We start from the raw sequence: 17,059 nt of genomic DNA, 5'->3' as shown, positions 1-17,059 counted from the left end.
TTGAAGCTTTATGATTTCAAGCCATCAGATTTTATAGTTTATTTTGACTACTTACAAGTATTTTCCTTTTTTTTATAAGATCACAAGATCCACCACCACAATAAAACCTGAGGATCTAGAGTAGACTCTTCTGTGTTCAAAGGAGCCTGAAGCCTTCCATGGGGCCTGAAAAATCTATAAGTCTTTCCAGAGTAATACTGCGTACTGAGGCTCTTAATTTTTTCTTAAAACATTTTATTTTATGTGTATGAGTGTATGTGTATGTGTGCACCATATGCATGCCTAGTATCTGCCTAGATCAGAAGAGGTTATTGGATCCCTGGCACTAAGTTACAGATGGTGTGAGCTACTATATGGGTGTTGGGAATTAAACCAAGTCCTTTGCTAAGACAGGTGCCTTCAACCCTTGTGTCAACTCTGTAACTCTTGCTGAGGCTATTCAAAGGTGTTGTTCATGCTCTCCTTTCCCCGTACTTCATCCATGACTACTGGACAATTTTATTCAGCAACATGAAGGGAAATTGGAGTCTCTGATTCTGTGACACAGGGCTTAGTTTAAACTGACTCTTTGATGTTAAACCCTAGTTATAGCTTCATCATATCTTCGACTGGGTTTTGCTAGCCTTCTTGTTCTTAACTGTAAGACATCCACGCAAGGTCTGTCTTCTAGAGGTTATGTGAGGACAGTGTTCATTATGTGAAACTGAACCCAAATCAGCATTTTATGCCATAGTCTTTTATTATACTATAAGAGCACTCTTAATAGTCAAAGGCATTTTATAATGTAAGCTTATTTTTTAAGTATCTCTGGAACTTCTTTACTAAGTTTAACATTAAACCATATGTCAAAAATTCTTTTACATTTTTCTATAGAATTCAATGTTCTAACTTAAGAAGAATATTACTTTTTGATGAAGAAATTGAGAAGTATAATATTGACTGTGACTCACTTAATGGATATAGTTCATTAGCTGCTTAATAATGCCAATAACTCTTTGTGCATAAGGGTCTCCTTTTAAAGGAAAATCAATTGAGTATCTTGTACACAATAGTGGTATAATTTAGTATTTATTGATTGATAAAATAAAGATGACAAGATATTATGTAACTCATTCAAGAAAATAATTGAAGTATTATTGATCACAGCAGCATATTTTGAGACCTAATATGCAGGTAGGATTATTCATTAAATGACCTAGTAACACAATACATAAAAACTCTTAGCAACGATGCATAAACTATAAAGTTATTTGAATGAATAAAGTCGAATCTTTATAATAAACATCTATTTATCTTTTTCTTTTTTTTCTTTTCTCATTAATCAAGACAGGGTTTCAATGTATAATAGCCCTGGTTGTCTTGGAGCTTGCCTTGTAGACTAGGCTGACTTTGAACTCACAGAAATCTGCCTGCCTCTGCCTCCCTCCCAAGTGTTTGCATCCAAGGTATGTGCCACCACTCCCAGCTTATTTATCTATTTCTAACACACATCTATTTTTTTTTCCCAAATAAGCTTTGCTTGCTGGCGACAGGCTGTGACTCCTTTAAGAGAGGTCTTCTTGCTTCAGCAGTAGCAGGAAAGAAAGCCATGCAGTTTTGAAGTAGTGGCTTCCTGGGCCATGCTGCCCAGTACAAACTATGACAAGGTCTGGCTATGGAACATTTAAATGGGGTTTATGAACAGAGTGCTACAACTTGCTTAATGGCGACACAGACCTAATACGACCCAACCCTGGATCTGGGGCATGATGTAGGTGGGTCTTCTATCTATTTGTTGTTTTTATTGGTTAATTAATAAAGAATACTGCTTGGTCTGACAGGTCAAAACATAGGTAGGCAGGGAAGACAGAACAGAATGCTGGGAGAAGGAAGTTGTGTCAGGCAGATGTTGAAATAGGAGCGGCGGGGCTGCGTCCCCGGCACCCGGCCGCCCGCATGGCTAGCTTATGTCCAGAAATAATTACACGGAAACTGTATTCTTTCAAACACTGCCTGGCCCGGCTAGTTCCAGCTTCTTATTGGCTAGCTCTTACATATTGTTCTAACCCATTTCTAATATTCTGTGTAGCCCACGAGCTGGCTTACCAGGGAGGATCTTAACCTGCGTCTGTCTGGAGCGGGAGAATCATGGCGACTCTCTCACTAAGCTTCCTTCTCCCAGAATTCTCTTCTGTTTTCTCCACCCACCTAAGGGTGGGCCTATCAAGGGGCCTAGGCAGTTTCTTTATTAATAAGAAATCACTCCCACATCAGGCAGACAACATGGAGCCAGCCGCCAGGTCAGACATGTTGAATCTTTCCCAGTAAGCCACCACCTCATGGTGCTACACAGATTACTAAATATGGGTTAAAGCAAGAAGTGAGAGTTAGCCAATAAGAGGCTAAAACTAATGAGCCAGACAGTGATTAAATGTACAGTTTGTGTGTAATTATTCCGGGTGTAAAGCTAGCCAGGTGGCGGGATGCAGCCCGCCACTCCTTCTACAATTGGCGCTCCGACGTGATGGACTAAATCCACTTAAAAACCTGAGAGGGCTTTTAAAAAAGGGAGAGAGAATTTAACACAGCTTTTTGCTGTTTGCTAGGACATGCCATAGGGAGATTTCCTGTTTCAGCAATAGTTTTTATGACATGAGATACCTTTGTTCCTGGCAGCACAAATCTACTTATAGAGGATGATGGGCATCAAAGAGGCTCCTCATGAGGTTGGCTAGTCATTTCGGCAAGAAACTGCTCTTGCCTGGACTGCTTGATGGTATGCTATGTGAACTGTTTTGTTAAATGTAATTTTACTATGTTAAATTAATACCTTCCTTTTTATTTAAACAGAAAAGGAGAAATGGTGTGGGAAGTCCTTTTGTATATATGTTGCTTTTATTGGTTAATGAATTAAAAAAGCTGTTTCAGCCAGTGGCTTAGCAGAATAGAGCTAGGCAGGGAAAATGAATGCTGAGAGAAAAAAAGGTGGAGTCAGGAGAAGCCATGTAGCCCCACTGGAGACAGACACGGGGGATGGAAACTTGCTAGTAAGCTGCAGCCACATGGTGATACACATATTAATAGAGATGGGTTACATTAAGATATAAGAGTTAGCCAGAAATACACTTAAGCTATTGGTCAAAAAGAATGGCAAATAATATGGTTTCCAAGTGATTATTTCAGGGCTAAGCCGTCAGGAACAAACAGCCGCCTACAACATCTATTTGTCTCCTTCTATCTGTATCTGTAAGTATGAGTATTAGGCAAACATGGATACAGAGAGACAAAAGGCTTCCCAAGTCTCTGAAGCCAAATCTTTGATAGAATGTGTCATAGGCAGAACAGCTGGGAGCTTCTTCCCACAGCAACGAGGCTGCTGCAGTTGTCTCTCACGGCCTTCAGTAGCAACCAAAGCATTATACAAAACTGTTGCAGCTTTGGGGTTTTTGAAGCAGTGATTAATGTTTGGGTGACTATTCTGTTTCCCTCTTGTAAGCAATTTTGATTTCTTGCAGAAGCTATGACCTATAAAATTTTGGTGAAAACCTAATTAGTGAACATAAATCTAGTGATCTGAGGAAAATATTGTCTAGCATTATCTTCTTAGGTTAAAGTATTTTCATCAGCTGATCAACCAAAAACAAAACCTCTGTGTTCTATGTGTTTCTTGTTTACTACGTATTGTTGATCCACTAGCACAACCCTTGTGGGCTACAGCATTGTAACTCACATGCTTAAAGTTTATCCCCAAAACATATGTTCTCCAAGAAGCATATTAGAGTCTTCTTGCACCTAGGAACACTACAAATCCCTTCAACCTCATGCTTGGCATGCATCTTAAACAGAGAAATCACAAACAAAATTGTCAAAAACAGAGCACTCACCAGACCGCGGAAAGGGTGTGTTTGCAATAGCAAAGCTGAGGCATGAAGATGAAACAGAGCTTCTCTCAAGCCCACTGAATAAGTGTCTGATTTGAATATCTTGCTGCTCTGGGCACACCCACAAATGACTGTGAAAGTGCTGTGAGTGCTAATTTGATGTCACAGACTAATTTTGTTGAGCAGGTAAATTCTCAAAACTGGAATCTGCAAGTATTGAAGATAAACTTAAATACACAAAGTACATACACACGCATATGAATGCTAGACAAACATACACACACACACCATGTGTTATATACAAATCTATCTATATATACACATATATTTACTAGATGTTTAAGTATATATGATATAAGGCAATCTTTTATAATGGTTCTGACTTACTATATCTTAACCTTAGAGCGATGCAAGAGTAGTATGTGTTCAGTAAAAACATATTCTTGACCTTTGGTCTTTTCCTGTGCCACTTTCTCTTGTGATGGTGTGAAAGGACAACTTCTAATCAGCTATGTGATCATGAGAAGAGATCATCAGTATTCTGAATTATTTGTATTAGATATTTAGCACATTCTTTAAAAATTGCCTGGTTTTAGACAATTTTGCTCAACTGAAGACTAATATTTTTTAAGCTGCCTAGGCAAAAGAACAAATATAGAAATGTACAGTGTGTTAATTAAGAGTCTCTTAAAAAGCAGAGCCTAAAATGGACATTGGATACACATAGTTTACAAGGGCTCTCAGACAACAGGAGAAAAGGCAATAGAGAATGTAATGGGAATGGGGGCAGGGAGGGACTCAGTCCTATTGTCCATTATAGATTTGGCCAGAGCTATGTGAAAGTGGTGCTTATTGCCTGAGACTCAGCAGAATCAAGATCTATCACCTTGTTTCCTCATCAGCTGAGAGTTATACCAGGAGATGGAGGCAACTTCATACTCCCAAGGTAGGCTAGAAACAGTCCTGCAAAAAAAAAAAGTTCAAAGACAAAATAACAGACTCCATAAGTTGTTTGTTTGATTGGAATGCATGGGGGGTTAGTTTAGTTTTGTTTTGCTTTGTTTAGCGAGAGAAACACGAAGTTCAGTAGGGAAGAATGGGGAAATATTTGGTAGGAGTTGGGGGAGAGGAAAGAATATGATCAAATATAGTTTATGGGAATATAAGAAAAATAAATAGGCCCAAATGATCTAGTACAATGAGGTGCTTCATAGGTGGATATGAGATATTTGAGGAATGACTCAGATATATAAAATATCAATAATGATGAATGGCATTAGTATACTAAGCAACAAAAGCCCACTTCCCATATGTCAAGATAAGAGTCACAAGATATTAGTAAATAACAATCAAGTTCAAAATATTAAGAACTGGTATTGCCAGAGCCTATGCTCCATTTTCAGGCATTTTATGAACCAATTCAACACTTCTTAAAAACTACATGATAGGAACATAACACTAAATATATTGGACTTGAGATGTTGCCTACTGTCAAACTATATACGTACTTAGTATTCCCACAGCACTAAGATCAATCCCTGCATCAAAGATGCTGCAAAGTCGTCACAACTGATCATGTTGTAATTGCATTGCTCTAGCCACTCTCTGTATGTTGTTGGCCTTACTCATGACTTTGGCCACTGTATAGTAGAAGTACTGATGGTGGCTCAGTGCTGTTATTTCTGCTGAACCCAAACTTCAGTGTTGCCGTTCTGATAGCTCCAAACCAGCCACAGTAGCCAACAGGAGTATTTACACTATAGAAACCAGTGCTATTACACATCAAGTTTCTTTGACAGCAGGTTGTTAAATATTTACCAACACACCAGCAATCATTTTCCCTTCTGCTAAATTCTCCTGTGCTCTGCTTCTACCCCTTGCTCCAATTATGCAATTATGACAGGGTTTTTTTTTTATGTTCATTGTTTCAAGCATCATGAGACAGGATAAAAGGAGCCAGTTTTCCAGGCTTGAGTTTTAAAGGGTTAGGCACAGAAGAGAAAAATGAGCCTAGGACACAAGAAGTAAAATAATTTGGGGAGAAAAATGTGTAAGACCCGGATACACCAGCTCATGCACACTTTAGACAAGGCAAGCGAATTAGGAGAATATGGGATAATTGAGCACTTTCCTAAGATAAGAAAACAATAAGACTTGGGGTTTAAATTCTTGGGGCAGAGTGGAGGGAACAGAGTGGAGGACATGTTCAAAGGAAAGAAATGAGGAAAGGTTCAGGCCTCCTTTGGTGAAGCTGCAGGTGATCAAGAAGGCCTGAGATAGCAGTGAAACTGATTGTCCCTAGATAGTTGGCCCGGACCAAGACAAGACCAATCAAGAAAGAGAATTACAGGCCTATCTCACCCATGAATATCGACGCAAAAATTCTCAATAAAATACTGGCAAACCGAATCCAAGAACACATTAGAAAATTTATCCATTATGATCAAGCAGGCTTCATCCCAGAGATGCAGGGCTGGTTCAACATATGCAAATCTATCAATGTAATCCACCATATAAATAAACTGAAAGAAAAAAACCATATGATCATTTCATTAGATGCTGAAAAAGCATTCGACAAAATTTAACACCCCTTTATGATAAAGGTCTTGGAGAGATTAGGGATACAAGGGTCAAACCTAAATATAATAAAAGCTATTTACAGCAAGCCGACAGCTAACATTGAATTAAACGAAGAAAACTTCAAAGCCATCCCACTAAAATCAGGAACACGACAAGGATGTCCACTCTCTCCATACCTCTTCAATATAATGCTTGAAGTTCTAGCAATAGCAATAAGACAACATAAGGGGATCAAGGGGATTCGTATTGGAAAGGAAGAACTTAAGCTTTCGTTATTTGCAGATGATATGATAGTATACATAAGTGACCCCAAAAACTCTACCAAAGAACTCCTACAGCTGATAAACACCTTTAGTAATGTGGCAGGATACAAGATCAACTCCAAAAAATCAGTTGCCTTCCTATACACTAAGGATAAAGAAACAGGGAAATCAGAGAAGCATCACCTTTCACGATAGCCACAAATAGCATAAAATATCTTGGGGTAACTCTGACCAAGGAAGTGAAAGATCTATTTGACAAGAACTTTAAGTCTTTGAAGAAAGAAATTGAAGAGGACACCAGAAAATGGAAGGATCTCCCTTGCTCTTGGATTGGGAGGATCAACATAGTAAAAATGGCAATTCTACCAAAAGCAATTTATAGATTCAATGCAATCCCCATCAAAATGTCATCAAAATTCTTCACAGATCTGGAGAAGACAATAATCAACTTTATATGGAAAAACAAAAAACCCAGGATAGCCAAAACAGTCTTATACAATAAAGGAACGTCTGGAGGCATTACCATCCCTGACTTCAAACTCTATTACAGAGCTACAGTATTGAAAACAGCTTTGTATTGGCATAAAAACAGAGAAGTCGACCAATGGAATCGAATAGAAGACCCTGACTTTAACCCACAAACCTATGAGCACCTGATTTTCGATAAAGGAGCTAAAAGTATACAATGGAAAAAAGAGAGCATCTTCAACAAATTGTGCAAGTGTGTTATCAGCCTTCTCATGTCTTATCTTACATCTAGTAAACGCATCAGAAATAAATTTTACTGAGTCAACAACATACTTAGAGAAACCTATGTTTTCCCTTTTATATGCATGACTATACTATTTTTAGAAATATTGGTTTCCCATCAAATCTAGCAGGCCACCAGCTAAGCCTCAAAGGGAAATACAGCAGGCCAGACCAGTACAGCCATTAGTTGAAATGAAGACTTGGGAAAGAGAAATGTGTTTATTCCTAAGTAAAGCTGAAATGTTGTGTCAGTTGGAAATTACATTTTTAATGTAGCAAGAGATGGATTAATATATAAATTAAGCCTTTTCTGTCAACCTACATCTCAGAGTAAAAAAATGTGGGACAGAGCTACAGCAAGAATACTAAGAACACAAAGCATTAACAATGAAAGGTTTTGTCATAGAAGACATAACCATACCCCACAAAAAAATGATAAACTACTTAATAGTATCAACTGCTGCATTCTGCAGCTACTCCTGTCTTTTGCCTAGAAGTTTGTGCCTACGGTCTAATCTATAGAAACAGGGCGTCCACAAATTGCCTGTGGCAGAGACACCAGCTGCTTTTTTTCTTGCTCATCACCCTGAATAATTTTACTATCGGTTCTCAAAAGTAATCCTTATGTCCTAGTACTTTAGGATTTCAGGACCTCCAGACTAGAGTTTGACAAACTGGAAGTCTGTGAACTTGTTTAATGATGATAGTTTGCTTGGCGAAGGCTAGGATCATCCTCTTGTGGGCACCTGCCCATTACCCTTAATCTTTTTATTGGCAAGAGTATTTCAGGACAGTGATAAACAATCAACAAAGTTCTCTTTTCTTCCACCTTCAAGTCACTGAAAAATTGAAGAAACTCCTGTGGTATTTGAAATAAAGTCCTCTAGTCCTACAATTCAAGAATCTGTTCAATATTCGTATGGCATAAAGGTACAGAAACAGGCCTTCCTGACCTACATAGCAAATTCTAGACTAACTAGAGGTACACGGTGAGACCTGTGTTTAAAAAAATAGTATCTACCAGACAAGATGTGCTGGATGTGCCCACTGGTGTAATGATGGCCTGACTATTATGTGATATACTGTTATGGAGATGACCAACAGCTTGCTGGTTGGATTTTAGGCCTACTCCACAAGAGGGAATTTCATTTCATGCCTGGAACTGTGAACCTGGTCAAAAGTCCATAGCTATGGAAATCATGGGCCTTGGGATGACCTAGGCTTCTCTCAGCCTCACTGTTAACCTTCTTTCTGTAATGGGCAGCAGTCAGTGCAGAGACTCGTGGCTAGTTAAAATGCTGAGAACAAGTGACTGAGTGATCATCACTAAATGAGACATCTTTAGCAATCCTCTGGCAGGGAACACCACGAAAAGGAGGAAGAAGGAATGTATGAGCTGGAGGGGAAGCAAGGAGTGCTGTGAAATGCTATCTTCTGGATATGACATGGATATGAATCCACAAAGACAAGATTCCAACATAGGCATCACGGGAGCCCTCGAGACCCCACATCTTACTGGACAGCTATAGGCAGTTGGTGAGTGCTGGCAAAGGGAAAATCTTCTCCAGTGTGTAGCCCCTGGTAGGTTGCCCATATTCCATTGGATAGCCAGTCCCAAGAGGTCAGCCCTAAACACGTATGAGCAATACTAAATGATTTCAACAAGTATATTTATAAATTTACATATATTTATGTAACAGTTACAATTAAAGAATAAAAGTCGTGAATTTGAAAAGGAGTGGGAAGGGCATGAAAGAAACAGAAGTTAGGAGGAGGAGGAGGAGGAGACAAGGAAAACGATTTAAATAAGTAGTCACATGAAATTCTCAGAAACTAAATTTTAGAAATATTTTTTTCAAAGATGGGAAGCAAAGTGCTGAGACATACTCCTGTAATCATTCACAGAACATGATACATGAGGCAGGAAGACTGCCACCAGTTTGAGGTCAGCGTGGGTCACACAGCAAGACCTTGTCTTGAAGTAGGGATAAAATAATGGAAACAGAGATATAGAAATATAAAGTTTAAAAATAATTTCCACCCTACAATGCATCTTCATGTGAAATGTCAAGAAACAGGAGATTTGGAAAAGTCTGTTCTAGCTTTCCTTGCTGTGTCTCAATTTACTTCTGGCTAGGGAAGAGCAATTGTCCTCCTGAATTCTCCTATCACAACATCCCATACTCAACAAGGAATCAGACATACGTTTACCAAGTGCCAAGGGGAAAACCGGAGACAAATACACTATTGATTAGAACTGCATGAGCAATGAGTGTGGGAAATGATATACGCACTGTCAACACCTGTGCTATCTACAGATGTTCAACATTTGCACTCGCTGCAACTGTCAGCTGGTCCCCGAGTGTGTCTGCTCAAGAGAAATGTGCATGGCCCTTTATCAAAAGATATGTCATCAAATACATGTAGCAGCAAGATGTCTATTAGTCACAAATTGAAGGCCTACCTAGGTTCCTAAGGGACTAACATGGAAGCCTTAAATGATATGTTCATAGCACACAGGACTATCTAGCAAAGAGTGTGATTAACCCCCAATACAAAAAAAAAATCTCAAATGAGTTGAATCACAAACTCATCTCATTGAGATTGAGGGAGAAAATGTTCAGAAGGCTTTTTGTTGTCTGAGTCCTTTTTGGCTATTTCAATGACTGAAATAAATACATCACATTAGAAGTGAGGTGTCCATTACTTTGGGTGAATGATGACTTGAAGGGGGTGTGAAAATAGCTTCTGGGCTGGCAGGAAAGCTCTCACATTACCTGAGTGTTGGTAGCATGTTCACTTAAGAAAAGGTGTTTTGTGCACTTGTAATCCTTTGCTAGAGCGTTAAAGGGAAATGAAAACAAAATGTAAACTCTTCTTCTGCTCCTGATTGCATTCTATAATCATCCCACACAGCTCTATTATAAAGTCTCCGAACACCACTCAGCACTCCTGCATTTTTATAGCTCAGATGTCATACTCAGCATGTCAGCTTTTTTTTTAAACCTGTTAAGAACAGTATCCAGCACACAGGAGATATTCTGTAAAGATTTTTGAGTGAATGAATGAGAGGATAGAAAAATGTCATTCTAACCATGCAGTAAACAACATAAAGTCAGGAACTGTCTGGTTTTGTTTGCCAAAGAAGTATACATTAGGCACAATGCCTGGTACACTGTGAAGCAACCCTATGCTTAGATATAGATAGATGATAGACAGACAGACAGACAGACAGACAGACAGACAGATAGATAGATAGATAGATAGAAACATATACATACATACATACATACATACATACATACACAGATGAAGGATAGATGGTTTGAGGGATAGATGATGGTTGGATGAATGATGATGGATGGGCGTGTGGGCAGGTAGATGGATGGACAGAAAGACAAGTATAGATGATAGAATTGTGAGAAACAAAGAGAAAGAAAGAAGACAGAAAAAGCCTCTTCAGCTATTCCACATGGACTCAATATTTGCAATTCTCTAGAAACTTCCACACTTTTAGTAGTAGGCTGAGGGCAGTGGGTTTATTAGAATACACTGTTCTCAGACTCTGTCGTTGGAGGCTTACCTAGCTCCTATCCTATAAGCCAGTCTAATAAATCACTTCCTATTATTTACATACACACAGTCTATTGCTTGTGCTCCTCTGGAGAACCATACCTAATTCATTGTGTATCCTGTTGATGTTTTATAGACACTGAGACCCCAAGTGAGAAACAATAGACTAAGTAATTTGAAGATTCTGGGCAGTGATGCTCAAATCAAGTATATTGACCAGTTTCCAATACTCTTGAGCCTATATACAGTTTGTCACACAGATTCTTTTTAGAAATAATACATCTTAGCATTAATGTGAAGCTGCCCTAGTTTGAGTTCTGTTGCTGATACAACATATCTTGAGAAAAAGCAACTTAGTAGAGGCAGTTTTATTTCAGCTCAAAATAGAGGTTACAGTCTGTCATAGAAAGTAAATAAAAGCTGCAGGGACTTCAAAGATGTAGTGATATCAGACGCAGTCATGAGCACAGGGAAATGAAGGCTTGCTTTCCTGCATTCAGTTTTTTGTTTGTTTGTTTATTTCTGCATTCTACTATAGTTCTGACCTAGGAAAGAGTTCTGTCCTCAGTGGCTTGGGTCTTCCCACTTCAATACTTACTGAGACAATCCTCCAGAGAAAAATCTATTTGAGATAATTTTCATCGAGGCTCACTTTTTGATAACTCTCGGTTGCATCAAAGCAATGGTTAAAACTAACCATCACAGGAGAGCAGACCTTATGATCCCAAAGAACAAAGAAGTTATTTGGAATAGAAGGCGATTTAGAAGAAGACATAGGAAAAGCTCTCATCCTCCCATTAGCCTAAAGATAGGACATAAATTAGAAAACTATCCTCCTCTCTTTCTACAAGGAAAGATAAAGTAGCTCAATCACCAAAGAAAACTTCAGATCCTTATTAGACCAAAGATGTATAGAGCAAGCTACAAAACTTTACTGACTACACTTTTGCCATGCCATAATTCTCCAAATATTTGTTATTCTTTGTGGCTCCATAGGCTAGAGTTCTAAGCCACCTCTTTGAGAGTCATTCACTCTCCGGGTATGTGCCCTACAACCATGACAACATGTTAAATATACATGTTTCAGAGCTAGGATTTTCTTGTGGTCAACCTATCTTTTGCTACAATAATCCCCACTTAAGAATTCAGAAAAATCAAGGAAAATTGTTCTCTTATAATACAAATATACAAGAGGTTTTCATGGTTGGGTGCTCATGTCCTGCGAACTGTTCTAACCTCTCTTTGCTCCCACAATAGCTCCAGGAAATGGATGTCAGTCCTTTTCTATTTCAGAAATGTAGATCCTGAGTGTTTAGTTATTTTTTTTTTTTTGCCTTGAATGTTAGAAGCCAAATGGACTGGAGTTGGTGTTCAAACTCTAAAACTTTAAAGCATTGTATTGAGCATGACCAGTCATCAGAAAAGTTGATACCATCTATCAAAATAAGTATTTAGATAATGGTGTCAGGTCCTTCTTGCACACCTACAAAATATCAAACATTTCTACGTGATTATTTGAATTCTACATTACTACTGGCCTTTCTAGAGATAAGAAAACAGACGCAAAGATTCAGAAATGTCCCAAGGTTGCACATGTTGCACATGAAGGAAGCAGCCTGGCTCTGACACCTATGACCCTCATTGTATCAATATGCAGTGTTGCACGTAGACGCCATCTCATTTTACTTAGTACTTGCATCAGAATCAACAAACCACAACTTGAGTCAGAATCAACAAGAGGGCTAAAGAGAATCCAAGATCCCATGTCCTCAGTCTTTGATTATCAGGTTTGGAATGGAGGCAGCAATCTTTGTTTACTTCCCGACAGCATCCAAGATTTGATGATACTGAGAGTTGAAGGATCACAATTAGAGGAACAGTACAGACCAACAAAGGAGATTCGAGCACCTAAATGTTTTCAGATTTTGGCCTAGAGATGACATCATCTGAACAAGAGTTTGTATATTGCAATTTGGTATATTAATCAATGGATTTTTAATAAAACAAAAGCAATGACTTGTCTAAGATCAAATATCCTAATAGTTCTCAGAAGGTTTAAGTAAGCACCATGTCTTCCCAGAGAATAAGCTTATGATAACAGCCCAGGGAGTCAAGCCAAACTATTCTATCCATCTCCTGGAAGATCTAGAATCAAGTCTGAATATAAGCAACACATAGGAAATATGGCAAATTAAACTGGAGTTAGAACATGGACTGGAGAGTGAAGACTCAAGCGATTACGTTAGATTAGGGAATACTTGTCGTTTCTTCAAGAGTGCCAGTTTTTCCTTCATTAATCACAATCGAGCTTTTTGCTACAGATTGCTCGAGTGTATATTTTAAGAGGCAGCAGGTATTTTTTTTTTCATTTACTCTAATCCCAGAGGCCAGAGGAAAATGTTTATTCATTCTTGTTTAACTTGAAAAATAAACTAATGTGATCAATATCTAGTTCAGCTCTGATTGTTAGTAGCAATTAAACATTGTCATTCAATTACATTTCATTTGAGTAATTGAAACCAATTTAATAATGCCTCATTTCATCATTTCAATCACGCTCTTGTGAAAATTAGACAGTTTTTGGAAAATGAGAAGCATTCAGTGCGCTGAGGTGGAAAATGGAGAGTCAGTTTTGCAGAAGCCTTATGTTCCTGTAACTTACTCATGCTTGGGGCTTTGAGTCACCTGGAAACTGAGCTGAGATCTGGCATTCTAAATAATGGGTTTATGAAGAAAAACAATGAATATATGTATCTAAAATGGGCCCTATCATCTCCCCTTTCTGTCTTTGCTTAACCTAATTTACTTTCTAATGCTATTTCTATTTCCTGGTGACACCATTCTCCTTCCACAGCCAAGGCCTTGGGAACTGATACAGGCCTTTATTTTCTGTCTACTTCCTCTGCCCACCCCTCCACTGCCCTGCACTCCTGCCCTCTACTGCAGCATCTTAGTCGCCCGCCATCCTTGTGGGCCCAGACTGAGTCACTGTAGTTCTCTGTGACCATTTTCCTGATTCTGCTTGCTTTGCTTCCAACAGTTTCACCTCAGCTCATATTGGCAGAGCTGCCTGCGATCGCCACTATTCTTTCTTCCTGGTGTTTTCTGTTTGCATTCCTCGTAGCGGCTCATAGTCAATCACTGACTGGTTACATCAGAAGCATGAAAATCCTGGTCCCCACATTCAAAGAAGGCAAACTCTGAACTATCACTCATGACCACAATCTCGTGTGGATCCTCAAATGAAGCTCCAAAGCTCGGCCTCACCTCCTCTGCTTTCCCCACTTCCTGTTTTCTCCAGTAGTTACACCTTGATAAACTCCCACACCTAGGTACGCTTGCCAGAGGGCCAACTTCGAGAGAAGCCATTGTAAAAGACTCTGTTCTTAATGTCCACTCATCTTTTCCCAAAACTACTTCCCATCTCTCCCTACTGCAGCAGCAGTGCCTGGAGCCATTGTGATGCATTTTTATACATCAACTGTATTTTTATAGGAGACAATTATTCTTTTTCGTGTGAATCACTGGTCACATCATTTTCTCCTAGCAAAATCGAAATGTTCCACATATGATGTTCACTTCAAGACAATTTCTTAGTTGTGTGTTTCAAGCCCTCCACACCGACTTTAACCTAACAGTCTTTAATCACTGTTGATCAATTATGAATGCTGTATACAAATGGATTCACCTCACTGTCCTCTCCCACCCACACTTCCACGCACCCTTATTTTTCATATGTAATGTCCTCCTATTCTAGGTTCGTCAGTGAGGTCTCTCAAGTTCTTTATTGAGCTTTTATCTGCTTGGTTTCCTACTGCTTCTGCAGCAAAGCACCACAAACTTAGTTTGTAAAACATGTTTTCTCATAGTTATGTAGGTTTGTCTGTGTCTCTTAGTCTAGGACAGGGATCCTTTTAATCTGACTATTATCTGGGAATTTGTTGCCAAAAGTGAATCATCTGTGAACACTTTGAGAATTCAGTTCTTATAATTCTGAGGTCCTGGCCTCCTTTATCATTAGTACCGACTCTCAAGGTTTGGTTTTCCTGACATCTTCATCTGCTTCACCTACTCAGCTGCTTTCTGGGAAAGTTGTGGTTGGAAAGAATGTGTACTTAGATTGAGTACACCCAGATAATCCGGGTCAATCTTTCCATCTCAAGGTCCATGACCTTAACTAAATCTACAAAGTCCTTTTTGCCATGTAACATAAAATATTCTTGAGTTGAGTAACATGGTTTAGCATATGGACATTTTTGAAGAACCCTTCTGATATCTGTAGTGTTCTCTTTCTACCCTAAAACACTATAGACTTCTGGTAAACTTCCTCACACATAAAGTCAAAATAACTTACTTCCATAGTGTATAACCAGGCACTTTTCTGGGCATTTTACCTGTACTGATTCATTTATACTTGGTAACAACTTGAGGGGTCATAATGATTAGGAATTGTTTTACATGTAAAAACTGAAACATACAAAGATTTATAATTTCTAAGCTGATAAGTGGAACATCAAGAATAGCTAAGATGATACCCTGTGTTTGCTAAACTATTAAACTTTCTTGCCAATAGAATGCCACAACCTGACTTTTTTTTTCTGTGAGCCCCATTCTTTTATAGGATCATGTGTCTGATTCTGACCAATACCAACCCTAATAGGTAGAATGGTTTTCTATCCTTTCTCTCCAGCTGAATGCAAAGGACTTAGGTTTTATAGTCACTCCAAGAAAGGAACTTAGACTTTTAAGACACTTTTGGAAGGGAGAGACAAAAGACTCCTGTTGCACACCTAGGACCATCATGTATAGGTTATTTCACATTTTGTTTAATTCATATTTGTTGAATCACTTATTTTGATCAATATGCTAAATACAGCTTACGCTCTATGTCTTTAGCTAGAGTGGTTAGTATTCCTTTTCTTCTGTATATAAAAATACAATCCCTCAGACTCCGTCGGGGAATGCTTCCCAAGGATATCAAATCTCTTGCACTTTCCAGTCTGTCATCTAGGGAAGCCAAAGCAGGAACTCAAGGGAAAAACCATGGAAGAGGAATGTTGCTCACTGGCATGCTTCCTCTCGCTTGCTCAGCTGCCATATGTGTACAGCCAAGGTCCAACTGTCCAGGGGTGGCACCCACCACAATGGGTTGGATCCTCTTAACTACATAAAGTAAAATGGGCCCCAGACAAGTCCACAGGCCAATCTGATGGTGGAAATTCCTCAACTGAGGTTCCTTCTTCCTTCTTTGGAAATGTATCAAGATGACAACTGAGATTAGCATGACAGCATCATTATTTTACAAATGCTGAGTTCTCTTAAAAAGCTTTCTTTACCCACACTCAAGGCTGAACACAAAAGGGATTCATTTTCTAGCCATGAGAACATTCAAATTCAAATAGGGAGAGAGATTTCAACAGGACCTTTTATCAATTCACACAGAATTAGTGAGATTTATCCAGTAGGCATGTCATCAGAGATGCGTGGGTTGGTGACACAATCTCACTCTAATCAGCTCTTAAAACTGTACCAATAAATGGACAGAAATAAAACTAAACAAATAAACTATAAATGACTTATTATAATGCCAAATGTCAGAAATCTGTCATAAATATATTCTGAAACTGGCCTTCAAAGTAATATGACTCTAAAATAACTCTGAACAGTCTTCAACATTTCTAAAATAAAAAAAACTGTCTTTTTTTTTTACTTCTATCTAGTCTACCCACTTATTTCTGTCATCAAATGTAAGACTCTATCTACAATTACAAGTGTGTAATATAATATTTCATGTAAATGTCTTTACTCCTTTAACATTTATATTTATTAATCCACACATCATATAAATTTCTAGATTATAAACATTTCTGCAGTATTGGATTATCTATAACTCTAATGAGATAAATCTTGTCTCGAGTCCTCCTTTGTTCCTTGAATTCTAAGTACAGTGTTTTTCAAAATCAATTTCATCATTTTCTGTCCAAAATATGCTTCTTCTGACAATAGTTCTGCTGTGGTTGGTAGCACTGTAAT

Source organism: Alexandromys fortis, unplaced genomic scaffold, assembly GCF_014885135.2.
Source record: "Alexandromys fortis isolate MF-2015 unplaced genomic scaffold, M_Fortis_MF-2015_v1.1 scaffold_6, whole genome shotgun sequence".
NCBI lineage: Eukaryota > Metazoa > Chordata > Mammalia > Rodentia > Cricetidae > Alexandromys > Alexandromys fortis.
The sequence above is the reverse complement of the archived record's forward strand: the minus strand, read 5'-3'. Positions refer to the sequence as shown.